Raw genomic sequence first — 18,181 nt, forward strand, 5'->3', positions numbered from 1 at the left:
ATGTCTGCATCTTGTACTATGAATAATGACTAAGAAGGCAACAATATTCAATGTATTAATTATTGAAACTGTTCTACTAATCGGTTTTGAAACTGTCTCATTGCTATTTGTTTCTGAATAAAATTATTAAGAAAAGATGTTTAATTATCAGAACTATTACATCTTAGCAGAACCAGTGTATAATTGGATGGCTTGATAAACAATGTCTTATTGTATCAAATATGTTCTCAACCTAAGGCTGTTCATAGTTACCTTTAGGGACAAAATTTCATCTTATATGTTGCAGCTCTGCATATTCTAGACTTTCAAACTAACTATTGAGTATGCTAAAAATGAATCTGTTTTCTCCCATTTTTGACAATTTCTATGAAGTTAAAATTTTCCCAGTTTTAGACATATTATAGGTTGTTGATTCCATTTGACATTGCTATAAAATTTCAGACCTCTTGAGAAAAGTATACTAACTCAATAGAATGAGCCTTAAGGTATTTTTTTCCAAGCCAAAAAAAAATACACTTACTATTCCTAAACTTTCCTCATTTAAAATAAGGCTACTACATCTCTGATGCTGAGCATAAATTTCAATCATGCTTCATTCTAATATATTCTTTTATTATTTGACTCTGCAAAAGATTGAAAGGTTGCCAATTTACTCTACACCTTACTGGAAAATAGTCAGCAATTTTAGCAAGAGTAAACTTATAAAAATACAACTTACAAAAGATTTATCACACTGTTGTCATTTTAGCTGGTTTCCAGAATGAGTAACCTAGTTCCGTCTTGGCTCCTTTCAACAAGTTTCATTTTAAATATTAACTCTCTGTATTAGTCAGTTTATCACTGATGAGACAAAATGCCTGAGAGCCACAAGTTAGAGTAGTAAAGGCTTCTTAAAGATCACAGTTCATAGAGGTTTCTGTCCTCATTCAGCTGGTTCCAAAGCAGGGACACAGGGCAAAGGTGTGTAGCAAAGATGGAATAGTTTGTGGTATGGATAGCCTTCCTTCTGCTTTCCCTTTTATTCAGTCCAGGCCACTCACAGGTGGGGCAGGTCCTCTTTCTTCCCTTAGTCCATCATCTCCACCCAGAACTATGCTAACTCAATCAGTGGGCAAATCCAGTCTCGCACATGCATGATTCAGTACTAGATTCAGAAAACCAGTACTAGTCACTCCCAAAAGCCCCACTCATGAAAACATGGGGCGGTAGGGGACATCTGTATAGATACAAGCCATAATGTTTTCCTTCCCATGAAAAGAGGAATATTATTTATTTAAGATACACTTACTATAAAATTATTTGTATATTTTCATACTGTAATGCCTACATAAGAATCATTCTCGTGGGCCAGGGAGATAGCTCAGGGGCATAAGTAACTGCTTGGCAAGTGCAAGTGCAAGGCTCTGACTTTGATCCTGGTACCAACAACAACAAAAAAGAATCATTCTTCCTTATTTCATTGTTCTTTCTGTATAAAATATATTTGGAGGGCCTGTCATTAATTCCATATCAAACAAAACAAACAAATAAGCACAGCATAATGCACAAATGGGTACTTCTTCCTAGGTGGAGGGAAAGATCTCAGTTTCTTTTAGCCCATCTTTCTTTGTTTCTTAAAACAAAGACAATTGATCTGATGTATGAAATACCAGGACACCAACTGGGCCATGAATACTGAAGTATTAGGTTTTTGTGCGCTCAAGGTCAGGCCCTCTGTCACACTGTATTTTATGTGTCAACTACACTATGCTATGAAGTCAGTTATTTCCTCAAAGACCAGACTAGACATTGCTGTGGCACAATTGTTAGGCTAGATTAATATTTAATTTGTAGACTTTAAATAGTATAAGACATCCTTGATAATAAGAGCGTGTGTGTCAGTGAACTGAAAGGCTTTAGTAACAAAGAACTGAAAATATTACCAAAGAAGGAATTTGGATTCAAAACTGATATCAGGGCAAGCCAAATAGCTCAGTGGATTAAAGCACCTGCAAGCAGGCACAGGGGCCAGAGGTTCCATCCTCAGGCCTGCCATGCTGGCCCCACCCCTGAGAACTGCTAAGATGGAGACTGAGACTGGTTGTAGTGGTGCATGCTTATAATCCTAGCACTTGGGAGGCTGTAAACAGGAGAATCACTATGAGTTTGATCTAGTAGTGAGACAATGAACACCCTGTAGACCTGTTCCTAACATACAGAAAACAAATAAGTAAATAAATAAACAAATAGACCTGATATCAGATCTTTCTCAAATCTGCTTTTTGCTTGGTTGCATCATGAGTTGTGGACTTGCCAGTTGCTGAAATTCCATTAATAATTCCTAAATTTCCCTGTCCCTCTCCTCTCTCATCTTCCTTCTCCTCCTGTGTCCTTCCTCCATTTATCATCTATTGAGTCAAAGTTGTTTATTGAACTGGAATATTTCTATTTGTTTCTGTCTCACCATGAACTTTTCTTCTCAACTGAATACTTGAGCCAAAGATCTGAATCTTCCCTTTGAGGGAGGGAAGCGCAGCTATGATTCTAGTGGGTCTCACATTCAGTCTTCTAGGTGTTTGGTTGAAATAAAGTGATTCTACACTCCCCATAATAGTGGGATATTTTTGTCAGGAAACTGTGATGGTGCTTATGAAAACCTGTGATGATAGCAACAAATTATGGTGATGGAAATATGAATGTGATCTTTTCCTATGTCTTTATGTAAGTGTCATATGAAGTGTGGGTATACCAGGCAAGTTAATAACTCATGTCTTTGGAAGGATGAAAGAAGATGACTTAACTTTATCAGGCAACTCAGTAGCACACAGTCTAAAACTTAGCAGGTTTTTACGTTTAGATTTTTTCATGTTAACTGTTCAATTACAGATGATCATCATTAAATTAAATTGCACTTGATTACACATTTGTTAATTTAATTAATGGGTAGTATTTTGCAGTGTACAAATTACTACCCCATAAATAAGCTTGTTGCATTGATAAAATTGACCTATTAATTTGATATATTTAGCATGAATAAATTAACTGTAAAGTTAACAAATCAGAAAAAAGGTTATGTCAAATTGGTCAATATATAGGGAAAATAAATGGTAATTTTTAATGGAATTTTCACTCCCACTTTATCTTAAAACTCATGTGTGGAATCAGTACCATAGCAGGTGTGTATTTACCACATACAGAAGAAATATTTTTTTTTTTTGCTGCATTTCTCTATAAGTATGTCCTTAACGCATCTCAAGGCAGTTACATTCACAAAAGGTTAACAAAAGCAATAGTGAAGTATTTCCAGCATTTGTTCACTTATTTGTTTCACATCCTTGATTCAACTTCTCTAATGATATTTTATTGGAAGCCCTAAACCAGACAACATATATGCTTTCATAAGCATTTCTTTTTTTCGTCTTTTTATTTTTATTTTATGAAAAATAAAACAGATTTTCAAACCAAGTAAGAACTTGGCAATAGTTATTACTCTGTGCATCATTATCCTCAGTTTCACAATATAAGACATCCTGAATGTATTACTACTACATGATTATTTTTGTATACATATTATGAAAAGTATCTTTCCAAACCCACCATTGTTGTTTCACTTTTTTCCCCCTTTCTATACAGAATATTAATCTAGTATGACTCAACAGTACGTTAAATTTGCTTTCTTGACTTTGGAACAGGTAGCTACATATTAGGAAACTGAATATAGATACACCATATGATGATTTTTATTTTATAGGAAGAAAAATAAAGTTTGATCTCACAGACCATCAAAGGGAGTATTCAGCTAATTCAGTCTGGATCTCCTACTTTTTCCTGCTTTCATTTGTTTCTTTTCATTTTTCTCTTCTACTTTTACCTGTCTATCCTCCTTGAACTTTCATGTGAAATACATTGTGAAAACATCCCCTGTATCCTGTAACATTATTATCCCATGCCAATTTCACTGGAAGAAAAATATACAAAATCTTTAGCTCAGCCTCTCATTGCTATGATTAGTCCAAAGCCTTCAGACTGTCAAATTGAGGTACTACGTGTTTTCATCATTCCCAAGCTACAGTGACCTTTTTGTTGTCATTTTTTTAAAGTGCTAAACACTTTCTACCCTAAGGCTTTCTTGTATATTATTCCCTTTGCACAAATAATCCTTTATCTTTTGTTTTCTCTAAGCTTCAGTTTAAATGGCTTAAGCCTTTTTCAGGAAGGCCTTGCCCAACTTTCTAGTAACACATTTTGTTAAAATTGAGCATTTTCTATAGTTGAGATTTATTTTTGTCTTATATTTAATATTTATCATTTTCTTGCAGTAAACACTCATCGCTTTGCTTGTCCAGTAGTTTTCCAACTTCCTGTGAGCAAAAATACCATTCTGGATCCTTTCCCTGATTCCCCTTATGTGATTTCTTCCCAAAGAATTCTGTCCCCCTTTTCTAATTGTGCTCAACTGCCATTGTCAGGTAGAGTATTGGGCACCCAACATTTGAGAACTTTCTGCTTGTCACAGTTCATTGGAAAACGTGCCTATCAAAGTTTTTCTATGGGAATTTTTAAGTATTGCTACAGACAGTCCTTCCTGAGAGGAAAACTCTGATTCTGGTAGCAGCCTTTACTACAATGTAGAGAAATACTAGTTGTTTACAAAGGGAATGAATGAGTCTGAGCCTGACATGCAGGAAGGGTAAGGAATTCTACTTCCTCCAGAGAACAGGTTGCTGCAGCCACCGTGTTACAGACAAGCTGTCTTTGATATCCTCCAGTCTCTGGTTAGGGGGAGTTTGACTGGCATCACTGATAATGAAAACTGTTGATTATTAGCATGTCCTAGAATATCCATGTGTTGCAAAGTCTTCATTAGTCTATTTGACCACCAACATGCTAAAACTCCTTCTTTCAAACAGACATCTGAGTAATTCAGAAGGAAACTCTGTCTGCTAAGAACATAATGAACTACAAAGAATACATCTAGCAATAATACAATTTCTCTGACATCTTTTTTCTCTGAAGTCTTGAGTTACTTTTTTTTTTAATCTGCCAACTTCACTTAGGTATATACTAATTAAAGACAATACCCGAAGAATATTTTCCATTATTTTCAGTCTGTGTTCCCCAAATGTAAACTTTTGTATGAAAATATATTTTAAGTTTTTCTTCTATATAAAATGGATTTTATGCATTGGCATTGTGGAAAATGTCCCAAGTTCAATCATCTTAGGGTTGGGTAAATGGGAAGGAATTCAGCTATTTTAGCTATTCTTCTAGAGATGATTCTGGTAATGACAGCTCCAGAGATCTGAGTGAGAAAAAAATGTGGACTCCCTCTGTCTGCCAAAATTCCCATCCCAGGACCATACCATTCCTGTTTCTCCTTATGCCTAAATATTTTACAGACTAAAGTCAACCTCTCTTGCCCCGTTTCCCCATGACTGTTTATTAGGCAATCCACCAATGCTAAGAGAAACTGCTCTCATGACTACAGATCCTAAAGCACAGTTAAAAAGCTTGTTTAAGAACAACATAAAATCTTAGATTTCTTAAAAGATGTCTATCATTAATATTAAAATATTTAAATAATCCATTTGAAATACATTATACATGCATCATGTATAAAAATAATTGAATAAGATGAAATAATTTTAATGACAATAGTAATATGACTTTTTTGTAGTTTAAAAACATTCCCTTAGCTATTTACACTCTTAGTGTTCCATATGTAAAATAACTTATAAGATGTGACAGTTTAGAAAGTAAGAAAATGAAATTTAGTCAGGGATGTGATAGAAAGTGTGTTGCCAGTTAAAATATAAAACATTCAGTTATATTTGGATTTCACAAGAGTAACATTTTGTAGTTTAAATGTGTCTTAAATATTGTATGCCTATCTGAAATACAAATTTGTTTGGATGCCCTACCTTTTCATTTTTCTGAATTTGGTTGTTTTAGATAATGTTAGTAATTGGTGAAGCAGGTGATACTTAACAGTAAGTGGAGAAGGGCATGGCTGACAATTGGAAAGATTATAGCATATGCTCTGATAAAATCATTGTCATTGGTAGGAAACTATATGAGATGTGACTTTTCACTTCCCAAATTACAAGGTGAGACTATAAGGTAAAATTACCACAGAGCAAGCACATATTCTTTTAAGTCTCTGAAATAAGTGAGAGTTCTTGACCAAGATGGGGGTAAGCATTAGTAAGGAATATTTTCTAGTAGCTACGCATCCAAGGCACCAGTCACTGGGGGTTAAAGTCCTCTTCAAGTGGAATGTGTGCTTTGTGATATTTATGAAGAATCAGCCATCATTAAAAACAATATGATACAAATTTGAGCTTGAACTCTGCTGGAAAAGAGATTCTAAGAAGGACTTTTATGGCTTTAAATAAAAGATTAGCTTATGTCCATGGAAGTTTTTTTTTGTGTGTATGGTACTGGGGATTGAACTCAGGACCCTGCTCTTGCCAGGCAAGCACTTACTCTACTGAGCTATCTCCCCAGCCCTGTCCATGGAAGTTTTATGGAAAAATACATTCTTGGTGTCAGAGCAATCATAAATTCTACAAATATATATGGCTATTTCTTTCCACATGTAACAAGAATTCTTCAACTTATTTTGTAACTATTGCCAAGCTAGACAAAATTGGCCAGTGGCGATTCATCTTGTTACTTGACTATAATATTATGGTACATAGTTCTATTTCAGTTCATGAACTTAATTTTTTCCCAGTCCTGTTCACAAACTGAATTGCATGAAAATCACATCAAATTCAATGGTTCGGTTCAATGCTAACCTACTAGAGAAATTTAACTTTCTTCTTGTCTAATTTGGTTTATGATCAGAATTGTGAAAAGAATTACATCTATGAACCGAGGTACTGCTGTACAAAATGTGCTTAGCAAAACTTTCCTCTTTTTAGTAGGATTCTGCCCTGAGCACTGAAGTCCCTGGGGAGGGCATAGAGGTCACTGAAATTCCTGAGTAAAAGGATCATCATCTACACTGAGATGTGTAGATGCCTTGAGTGAGGGACACAGTTGAAAGATATACAACCAAAAAAAAAAAAAATGCAGGGGATGGGGAGATGGCTCAGTTGAGTATGCACTTCCCTGGCAAGAGAAAGGGCCTGAATTCAATCCCGGTTTCACACACACACAAAAAGTTATATAACCAACTAGCAGTGCTTTATTATACTTTGGCCTATATTTACCTTTTGAATGATTCAGTTATGAACTTAAGTGTTTCCATTAAAATAGAGCCTGTAAGTGTTTTCTGTCCTTGGCTAAGATGCTATATGAAATGATGACGGACACCTCTATTATGGAGGGAAGCCTACCAGTAAAAATTCAATGAGCCTTAATGTGTAAATGCCTAACCTAAGTGAGAGACATGAAATTTGACATTTGACCACAGTGGGAAGAATGAGAGAGCATTGAAATTTAGTGTGGTGTACTCAAGAAATGGTAGAAAGTATAAATCTGTGAAAACATAACTGAATAATATGACACATCTGTATGTTTGGTGATGAAAGGGAAGATCAATTATCAGGTAGAAAATGACATGAATTTAATTAAAGGGAGACACAGGTTTTACTATTACAAGAGTTTATTGGTAAAAGCTCTACTAGAGTTGGAAATTTATAGATACTGCCATGTGAGTGCTTTTTAAACCTTAAAAAATAGAGTTTAATTAATGGTAACTACTTTTACTATTAAGTTGCTATTTCTTTCCCCAAAATTATCTGCAGTGTTTTGTAGAAGGGTGAGTACTATAGATAGATCTCCTGCTTAAAACTCCTTCCTTCACAAACCGAGCTTATTTGCTATTTCAAACATTAGGTTCCTAAGCTGTTTGAGAGTACAATTTCTGCTTTGATGATAAAATAAAAGGGAGAGAATGTCTGATGGGACTTGGCACAAGTGAAGCATAACAGGAGAAGAGTGTAGATGATTATTTTTATCATAAGCGCTCCACTCTTTGTCCCGAAGAGTTAGGAAACATGTCACAACCTACCAGCTATTTGGTGAGACAGTACCATGGCCGAAGATTGTGTGTTCCACATGGCTCTTTGCCATGAAGCACAAGAAACAATTGCCAGGTTTCCTCAGAAACATGAGGTGTCTGAACTTCAGACAGTATTGAACGCAGTACAAAAGGATTATATAGTATGGTCACTGCATATAATAGAATAAAATTTGTAAAATACTTTTCACAGTTTTCTGTCTCTTGGTTTAGTTCAAGCCTTTAGTTCGTTAGCATTACATAAACAAATTCTTTCCAGTCCTGAACCAAAAATTTATCTATTTATGGCTAACAAAGCAATATTCTCTGATTAAATGGTGAGATAGCTGACTTGACACCAGGGAGTTCAGTCCTTAGGTAGTAATCCAGGGAAAAGTAAACTCAGTAGGAGGACTTAAGGTCTCTAACTTCATAAAACATAGAAGATGACCAAAGAGAAGGTAAATGGAATAAACTCTAGGATCAATCAAATGTGCAGGGGCTTCTCCAGCTTCACCTCCTTTGAACATGTTGTTTTTTTATACCTTAAAGCATGAAAGACACCAGGCATAAGATGTATCATCATCTAGGATTAAAGGCCCTTCAGAAAACAGAAAACTCTCACATTAAGGAGAAACTTGTTAGAAGTATTTTTAATTTAAGGAGGTGAGATACATTTTGGGCAAACACATTTAATAGTTATCAGTCTTCCAACCAGGGAAAGGGGTTTTCCATGGAAATCTTGACTTTATATTTTCTGTGGAACAGTTTAAAGAATGAATCCTTTTATACAACTATCATTATGCATCTCCATATTCCAACACATTGTTAAAGTGATTTATATAAGCATGAAATATTTATTGCCAGGAAAATGTTAGGTGGACTCACAGATCCTACCTATACTTGACAAATTTGTCAGGTATGTTCAGTAGATGTCTACATCTTATGGCTGAGATGCCTCATAAGAGAAATTTTCTTTTAAGAAAGGAATTAAACAGAAAAGTTTAACTCCAAGCCACATTTCTCATTAGAGAGCATCTATGTCTCTTGAATTTGAACTGCGGTTTGCAGTCAAGCATAAAAGGTATAAATCTAGCACTAAGAAAACATCTTAAAAAAAAGGAAGGGCTGGGGAGATGGCTCAGTGGAATTAGCACTTCCCTGGCAAGTGCAAGGGCTTGAGTTCAATCCCCAGTTCCACAAAAAATAAAATAAAAAAATCTAAAAGAGTTGTTTCAGTCATCCTGAAGTCAGATCCTAGAGCTTCAAGTGGCCTAATATCAGTCAAACTCTGATAAAGCATCACAGAAAATGAGATAGTAAAATTTTCATCACCTTAGCCACAGAACATCTACCATATTTATCTTATTTGAGGCACTATTACATCCCTCATCTATACTTAACATTTCACTGTAAAATGTAAATGATCATATCAATATGCAGTGTTACAAAGGGCAATGAATGATGCAATGTCTCCAGGTATACAGCAGAACTGGAGCTTGTATTACCTATGAATAAGCAAAGCAGTATGTGGCTGGGACACAGCTCAGTAGCACAAGCTTCTGCCTGGGAAGTGCAAGGTCCTGAGTTGAATTCCAAGTAGCAGTAAATAAATAAATAAATCAAGCAGGAAATCAAGAAAAGGAATTCTTGACTAGCACAAACACCTTTTCATTTCCTTTCTTTTAAAAATGTTTTCATATTATTTATAAAACTTCAACAATAGATACCAGTAATATTTACTTTTAGTCTAATACTTTTGAAATACTCTACACTAGGTACTTTATGCTATTTGCAATTTAAACATTCTGGCATGAGCACTGTTGTGCTACAGATGTGCTCAGTGGCTTAAGCTTTTCCTCCAGGAGCAGTTCCTCTACTAAGACTCCTCATTGCCTGAGTGGTAGCCAGTATTATGTGAAAAATTTCGTAATCAACAAAGAGTATTTACCAGGTACCTGGAGCAACATCTCTTTATTCAGTTAAACTAGTCAATGGCAGAATTAGATTGTATGTGAAATTAGTTATTTGGTAATCAGAAAAGCAACAAAACAACTGTTTCTTTTCTTTATTTTCTTCTTTCTTTTTCTTTCTTTCTTTCTTTTCTTTTTCTTTTTTTCTTTTTTGTATTTTATACAGGGTCTACAGGGTCTCACTACATAGATTGGACTCCTAGTGATCCTCCTGTGTTCACCCGCCCAAGAGCTGGGATCACAGGCGCAGGCCACCATGCCCAACCTCAATGGTCATCTCAGTATGCCCGGGGCAGGGCTGGCACAGCACACTGGGGATCAAACGCCAGCTGTTGCATCTGCCTAAGCAGGCACTTGAATCTGCTGAGGTATTTGGCCGGCCCCACAACTGTTTCTTGATGTAATGAAAAGCAATTGAAATTGTACGGTCTGACAAATTGTGGACTTGCATTCTGTTTGTAAGCACAGAACATATGAATCCAAGGAGATCATTCATGTTCATGTTAGAGATGACACATCCAAACCAAGCGATGACGTAATGCATCCTACCACACTGGAAGGAGGTCATATATCTCTTGAGAGAACTTTTAGGTACAGTAGTGCTCAGACTGTAGAAGTGAAATTGTAGGGATTACAAGTTTACTGGTGAAATGGAGTGAAAGATTCCATGATTTAAAAATTAACCTGCTTACTCCTTTTAGCAAATACTGTTTATACTGCTAAAATTTGGCTCATCTCTCTGTCTAATGTTGATGGTAAGATTAGGAGACAAGCTAACTGGAGCCCCATATACCTCAGGGCTCCTCTTGTCTCCAAAGAGAACTCGATATGTACAAACAATTATATTGGCTTGAGTCACTTTCAAAAGCTCTACAGTGACTTCTTTAACCGGATATTTTAATCAGTTTTGCTGCCTAATGGGAATGAAATTCAGGGGACGGGATTTAGTTTTGGTGCTACTATTTAAGTCAGTGTTTGAAAGCAATCTCTTAAGGCACACCTCCCCAAAATGCACACAGAACTCATGCTGAGAAAGTTGTCGGTCTTCAACAAACTTGCAGGGTTGAAGAAGAGAAATACAAGGAAGATGAGTAACAAAAAAGAGACATTATTTGATGAGAATGTGCACCAAAAGAGATAACATAGAGCATTTTTGCAGCATTTCTGAGGAGCTCCTTTTTGGAGGAGGAATATCGACACCTGTGAAAGTGGCATTAAATACATAATGCTGTCAGAAGTGCATCAGGAACTTCAATGTGCTGTGAGCACAGATTTGCAGAGCTGAATTAATGAAGGCATCCTGTATTAAATCATTTGACAACTTAGGTGCCATTTGTCATTGAAATGTAACTTAATATACATTTTATACACTATAAAATGTTCAACTTCAGATTGAGTGTAATACAATATGAATACATATATGCACACAGCTGCTTGTATTTTTCTTAGCCTAATTCTGCATGGGGATGCATGTTGCCAGAGAATGATCCTACAGATGTTGGTCAAGAAGGGCAGTATAATTGCAGCCTTCCAGTTGGCACCTAACAAGATACTAAAGAATTTTCACTAATAAGCAAAGCTAGGAGTTTATTGTGTGGATTATGGAAACACAGTAACCCATTCCTTGTTCTCCACTGGCACAGTTTCCAGATTCATCTTCATCAACCTCCAAATTTATCACGTCACTCTCCAATGTATAGTGCTTTTATGGTTGCCTATTTCTCATAGATCCAATGCAAAAGCCTTCAGCTGGCAAGCTGGCATTTCAGACCACGCACCTATCTTCTACAGGAAGCTTCTCTGTGAATAAAGTGGAGGTTTGGCATTTGCTACATTCACTTCACGCATGTTTGACTGGTTTTCTGCAGCCTTACCTTACTTTCCCTTTACATTGCAAAGTCTTATTCCCTTCTACCAAAAAGTCAAAGGTTCTGCTTATGAGAAAGAAAAATAAAACATGGGTGTGGTTATCTTCTATGCATCTCTGTAAGTAATGCTAGAAGAAAACAAAGAATAAATCATAGAAATTCCTTTTTATGAGAAAAGATAGCTTGCTCACAAGCTCTGAAGAAACACTCAGAAGCAATTTACATAATGAGCATGGATTCCAAGTTTCCCTGTACTTGATTATATGGGATAAAAACAGTTTTCATAATATAAATTCGCTTGGCTTTCCTAGCTGCCTATGTATAGCCAAGGCAAAGATCTCTTCACCTTAAATGGGAAGAGGATGTTCTAGGATATGAAACTTGTATCAGTGTGCCAAGGAAATGACATTGTTCTTATTCCTCCAGAAATTATCAATTACTCAAGATTGAGTTGTACCAATGGAGTGAAAAATGTCTAAAGAAAGAATTGAGAGAGAAATGTCCAAGAAATGCAGAGGAAGAGATGAGTGCAGACACGATGAAAGAGAGGCTGGCACGGCTCCCTCAAGCTCTTTGCCAGCTATCCCATCTGTGGCTGGGATCCGTTAAGGTAGCGTAAAAAAGCTGGGCTCTGAAATGCGTGCCTGTCAATGATTCTTTCCCCTTGTGTTTCGAGTTAAGATGATTTGTAACCTTAGGCTAAGATGACAACAGTGGGTTTCTTCCCCCCCTACGGCTGAGATGTGCTAAATTTGGGAACAGTACATTGTGGAGTTGACTTGACAGGTATCACATGAGGAGCAGGTGAGTCCTCATGAAAATAAACCACACTGCTATTCTTCCCTTTCCCAGTAAGAGTTTCACCTGTTTGAGTCCCACACCTAGCAAGAGAGCTGCTGCAAAGCACACCTGGTTTAAATGTTCATCTCCATCTGATACTTTGCATTTATTTCCTAAAATTCTAGGCTGATTTCACATTCCCTTTTCTCACCACTACCTGCATAGGGAATTTTAAACACCATAACTCAGTGTGCAGAAGCCAGTGGGGTGGTGCCAGGAAAAGAACTGATGAGGAAGAAGATCCCATTTTCAACTATGTCACCTCTCAGGCCCTTTATGACCACATCTTAGTGGCCAGTTTGGGAGAGCACAATTTGGTGATAATTAAGTTTTTCAGAAAAGTGACAAGACTGAAAGATATAAGAAAACAGGTAAAGAGGTAGCATTTTGGGCAAACATTTCAGTTCATTTCTTTGTGTTCTACTTAGTTTAACAAAATAGGAAAGAAGACAAGGACTTCAAGCAAAGATTTGTATAACAATTATCCTTTTTGACTAGAAAGTCAGCTATTTAAATATCCTGAAAAATGAAAAGCATTTACTTAATTTGGATATTTACTTATTGCAGTATCCGATAAAACTGTCCATCACCAATAAATTTATAAATATTTTTTAAAAAAATCAGTTATACATGCTTGTACATGACTGAAGTTTCTACTCAGTTCAATTGATCTATTTGTCTATTTTAACACAATTACCACATCGTGAATGTCTTGAAATTAGGTGCAGTTAGAGCTCAAACATCCTTCTTCTATGTTACCATTGTTTTGAATACTTTAAATCTTTGATCTTTCCAGGTAAATTGTGGAATCAGCTTATCCCAATTTGGAAAAAAAAATGCTAGTAATTTATTGGGAATTTGCTGAATCCATATATAAATTTGTGTTTTTTAAACAATATCAAAATTTGTGACTCAATAGTTTATTTGGTATTTATACTTTTTTCTTAAATTAGCAAGCATTTTTTTTGGTGTGTGTGTGTGTGAAAGAGCACATTTTACTGGGAAGCAGAGAACAAGCAGCACAGTGACCCAGACAAAGGCCATCCAGTAGGCACCTTACATCATACTGGAAAAGATATGTCTGCCATGTTACTGACAAAAATCAACTGTCCCTCAAGGTTCCCTCCCAAATCTCATCCTTCCCAGAGACTGAGAAAGTCCAACCACTTGCCAGAAGGCAGCTGTTGTTCACTAGAAATACAGCCCATCAGGGGTTCCTTTCTGTTTCTTATAAAGAACATTTTCTTTAGATTTCTTGAAGTCTTCACTTGTTACTTTCATTGTACATTCTGTCAACGCCATCAGACCAGCTTCTGTACAGATTGCCTTGAGATCAGCACCAGAGAGATCGTCCTTTGCCATGATCAGGTCGTCGAGGGTTACATCATTGGCCAGCGTCATCCTGCTGGTGTGAATCTGAAAGATGCACTTCTTGGTCTTTTCATCAGGCGGGGGAATTCGATCTTCCTTTCAATGCACCCTGGTCTGATCAGCGCTGGGTCCAAAGTTTCTATTCAGTTTGTGGCCATGATAACTTTCATGTCTCCCTGTGAGTCAAATCTGTCCAACTGGTTCAACAGTTCCAACACTGCTCGCTGAATTTCTCTCTCACATCCAGAGATTGAATCATACCTTTTGGGCCCAATGTCATTGATTTCATCAATAAACATGACAGATGATGCACGTTCTTCAGCAACTCCTAGTAATTCCCATACAAGTTTGGGCCCATTGCTGGCAGCATCCGGCCTTTTTGTTTTCTTCTTCTTTTTCCCCCACTCTGGTTGGTACACAGATTCACATCTCTTTTTCTTATCCTTTTCATCCTTCTTACCACCTCCAGGACCATGGACAACACTCTGACTTTGACCCGTTTTTTTCCCTGGCCACTGTAGGCGCTGCTGCCAGAAGTCAGAAAGCAATGTTTTCAGCTGTCAGTATGCAGGAATTTTTCATGTGTCACATCATATTTTTCTAAATATGCCAAATGTTCTGATATTATTTACATTTATTATTTTAAGCTTTTAATTTTGATTGCTTGCTGCTAGTGTATACCAAATTTTTATATAGTTATTTTCTTTTCCCAATATCATTTTATAGTAGATTTTGTATAGATTCTATTATACATATTAATAAATGGATAGGATAGTAAGTAAATAGGGAACTTTACTTTTCTAATTCCATTCTGGTTTACCTGAAATTTTTCGTTTGCTTCATTGAATTTATTGTAAACTCCAATGCAATAATGACAAAAATGGATGACCTGGCATATAAGGGAAATCATATATATATATATATATATATGTATATAGCTGTTGTTTTGTTTGTTTGTTTTCATTTTTTTGGGAGGGACACTGGAGATTGAACTCAGGATCTTGTACGTGCCAGGCAGGCAGGAAAATGTATAATTTTTGTACATGCTTTTTGGTGGGTTAAGGAAAATTTTTTTGTGTGTAGTAGTATATCAGGTGTCATCAGGGATACATGCTGAATTTTGTCAAGTACTTTTTCTAGAATTAAGATAGTAAAGTTCCTTTTTTTTATTCTGTTCATATGGGACTTTAACATATTCCACAAAACATGCCTCCTTGATTTAAATTTTACTTGACTTTTAAGCCATAATACATTTTTTATAACATTATCTTCAAATACTAAGTTGTTTTTCAGAGTTTTCTGTTGATTTCCTGGAGCATGTTGATCTGTCATTGTGCTTTTTAATAATGCTTTTGTCCAATTTTGATATCAAAAGCAGTCTGTATTCCAATACTTAGACCCTCAGAGTATTATCTTATATGATAAAAAAAAATGAATGTCACTACCTGGGAAAGATGTAATTAAATTGGATATCTTTAGAGATATAATTTGTGCCAAATTATCTTGTTAGTTTTAAATCTAATGGGGATGTTGTCTGTGTAAGATAGAAAGCAATATTTGAGACAGACAGAAGAGGAGAAAATACAAAGAAGAGAAGTCAATGTGGCCACAGAGGTAGAGACACAAATTAAAAGGCTGCAAACGAACAGTAATCCAGAGATACCAAAATCTGGATGACACAGGGAATATTCACCTTACAGACTACAGAGAAAATGCAGCCCTGTTGCCACCACCTTGATTTTAGATCTCTGGAGTATAGAAACGGGAGAAACTAAATTTGTATCATTTAAAATCACCCGCTGGGCTAGTGAGATAGCTCAGTGGACTAAGTGCCTGCCGTGGCAAGCACAACAACTGTGGCTTGGTCCCTGGCACCTCATGTCCCGCAGGCCCTGCCCCCAGGCCAGCTGAGCCAGAGACAGTGTCTGGGCGTGGTGGTGCATGCCTGTAATTCCAGCCTTGAGGAGGCTGAAAACAGGAGGATTACCGTGATTTCAAGCTGCATAGTGAAACCCTGTAACAAACACACAAGTGAAAATAATAAAATAAAATAAAATCACCTTGTTTGTATTGATCTAGCTGTGCCAAGAAACATACTATATCAATAATGAGTAACTTAAAATTTCTATAAAATGTTTGTAGAATTAAAATTATTTATGATATTTAGAATTTATCAGTGAAGCCATGTAGGAGTGGGCTTCTCCTTGGGAACTTTTTTTTTCTACAAATTCAATTTGTTTCTTTTTATTTTATGAAAAAGTAGAACAAATTTTCATAACCAAATAATGAGAGAACAACCATAATTATATCATGTATCGTTATCTTTAAAGTATGTACTTAGTCCATGACATAAATCAAAAAGATTTTTGCAAAAAAGTAGCAAATAGATAATAACAGAAACTTTCTCAACAAACGAAAATGAACTACTATTATAAAGGAAACATACTAGCATATATATTGAAATATTTTTAAAAAAAATTGAATATGTATTTTGCAGAGTTATTGCAAGATTTTTTTTAACTTTCTATTTGTTTTTCTTCTATTTTTCCCTTTACATATTTGTACATATATTTAGGGATGACAAAGAGATATAGAGGAGATAGTGATCATCTATTTTTTTAAGTTAGCTTCGGTGGCTTCCATTTTCTTGATGATTTCAACCTATTTCATTTAGGTTGCTGATGGTACTTTCATTTTCTATATTGGTTTTCATAGTTTTTCCTTTGAGGGCACTTATTTTGTTTCAAGTGTATTGTGAATTAAATTGTTTATCCCTCCCTCCACAATAAGAGCTCCTATATTGAAGTTATAACACTTTATACCTCAGAATGTGACTTTATTTGCACATAGGTAATTGAAGATGTAATTGACTTAGGTCCTATTAAAGCAAAATGGGCCCTGAGACCAATATAATAGGTGTCCTTATAGAAAGAAGAGTTTTGTGTATAAACATAGACACAAAGAGAAATCCATGTTAAAATAAATGTGGAGATTGGGGTGAGACAGTAAAGCACAAAGAATGTCAAAGATTGCCAGTCAGCCACTAGGTGCTAGAACTGCACAGAACAGATACTATTTTAGAGGCCTCAGAGAAAAACTGGAGCTAGGGAGACAGCTCAGCAGTCTAAGCATGTGCCTGGCAAGCACAAGGATCCAGGTTGATTCTCTATGGCGCATGCCTTGCTGCCCCAAAACTGGGCACAGTGGCACACGCTTGCAATTCCAGCCCTGGGGAGGTTGAAATGGGAGGAGCACTATGAGTCCAAGCTGTGTAGTGAGACCCTGTAACCAAACCAAACCAAACAAAATAGATAAAAAAAAAAAAAAGCCTGCGCCACCAAACCTTGATCTTAGACTTCTTGTTTGTCTAACTTAGAAAAAGTATTGCTGTTTGAGCTTCCCAGTTTGTAGGAATTTCTCATGGCAGCACTGGAAAACTGAAAAGTAGGTATGAAAATAAATCCATTGTTTATCAATATATCTTGGTAGAAGTATAAGGTGATAATTGTTTCTCATTCAAAATACCCAAGTGATATAGATTATACCTTATATAATAAATTAATAAACTTTATTTAGCAGACCCAAGTCTGAAAAATTCCATTTTAAGAACCAGTTATCTATTTTTTATAGCTAGTATTCAAATATTTCTCCCTGAACTTAAGCGTCTAACAGAAGAGTTCCTGTCTCTGAGTAGAGTTCTTCAAAAAGTAAAGTGTGACCATGAGATGGAGAGACAGTAGAGAAGTGCTTCCAAAGGTGAGAAAACAAAGGTAACTTGGTGTTTAAATCAGAAAAGAGAAATAAGTACAGTGAAAGAACGCCAAACCTCTGGGACTGATTCCAGTGAGCTGGACAACCCGAGGTGGGCTCCTTGTCATCTTCCCAGTACTGTGGCGGTACCTCATGGAGCTTTGCCCTAGGGATCCTGGGACAACTATCAAGCGTAGGCCAGTAACCATGAAGACATCACTATAGTGTTATGCCCACTGTCCTTTCTGACTAATTCCATTCAGGATGCTTTCTAACACTGTGCAGAAGTTTGCAAGGTGATTAACTGTGAGGTTTAAAGAATAATTTAGAAATTCGATGAAATGAACCCCAAATGTAACATAAAATATCTTCAAAAGAATAGCAAATGTTCA

The 18,181-nt window shown here is 36.2% G+C and overlaps 1 pseudogene; it reads right to left on the bottom strand.

Moving 5' to 3' along the window:
- Positions 1-13,859: 13,859 nt before the first annotated feature.
- LOC101591163 lies at positions 13,860-15,371 on the bottom strand (annotated as a pseudogene).
- Positions 15,372-18,181: the final 2,810 nt, after the last annotated feature.

The sequence above is a fragment of the Octodon degus genome, unplaced genomic scaffold (genome assembly GCF_000260255.1).
Source record: "Octodon degus isolate 3935 unplaced genomic scaffold, OctDeg1.0 scaffold00003, whole genome shotgun sequence".
NCBI lineage: Eukaryota > Metazoa > Chordata > Mammalia > Rodentia > Octodontidae > Octodon > Octodon degus.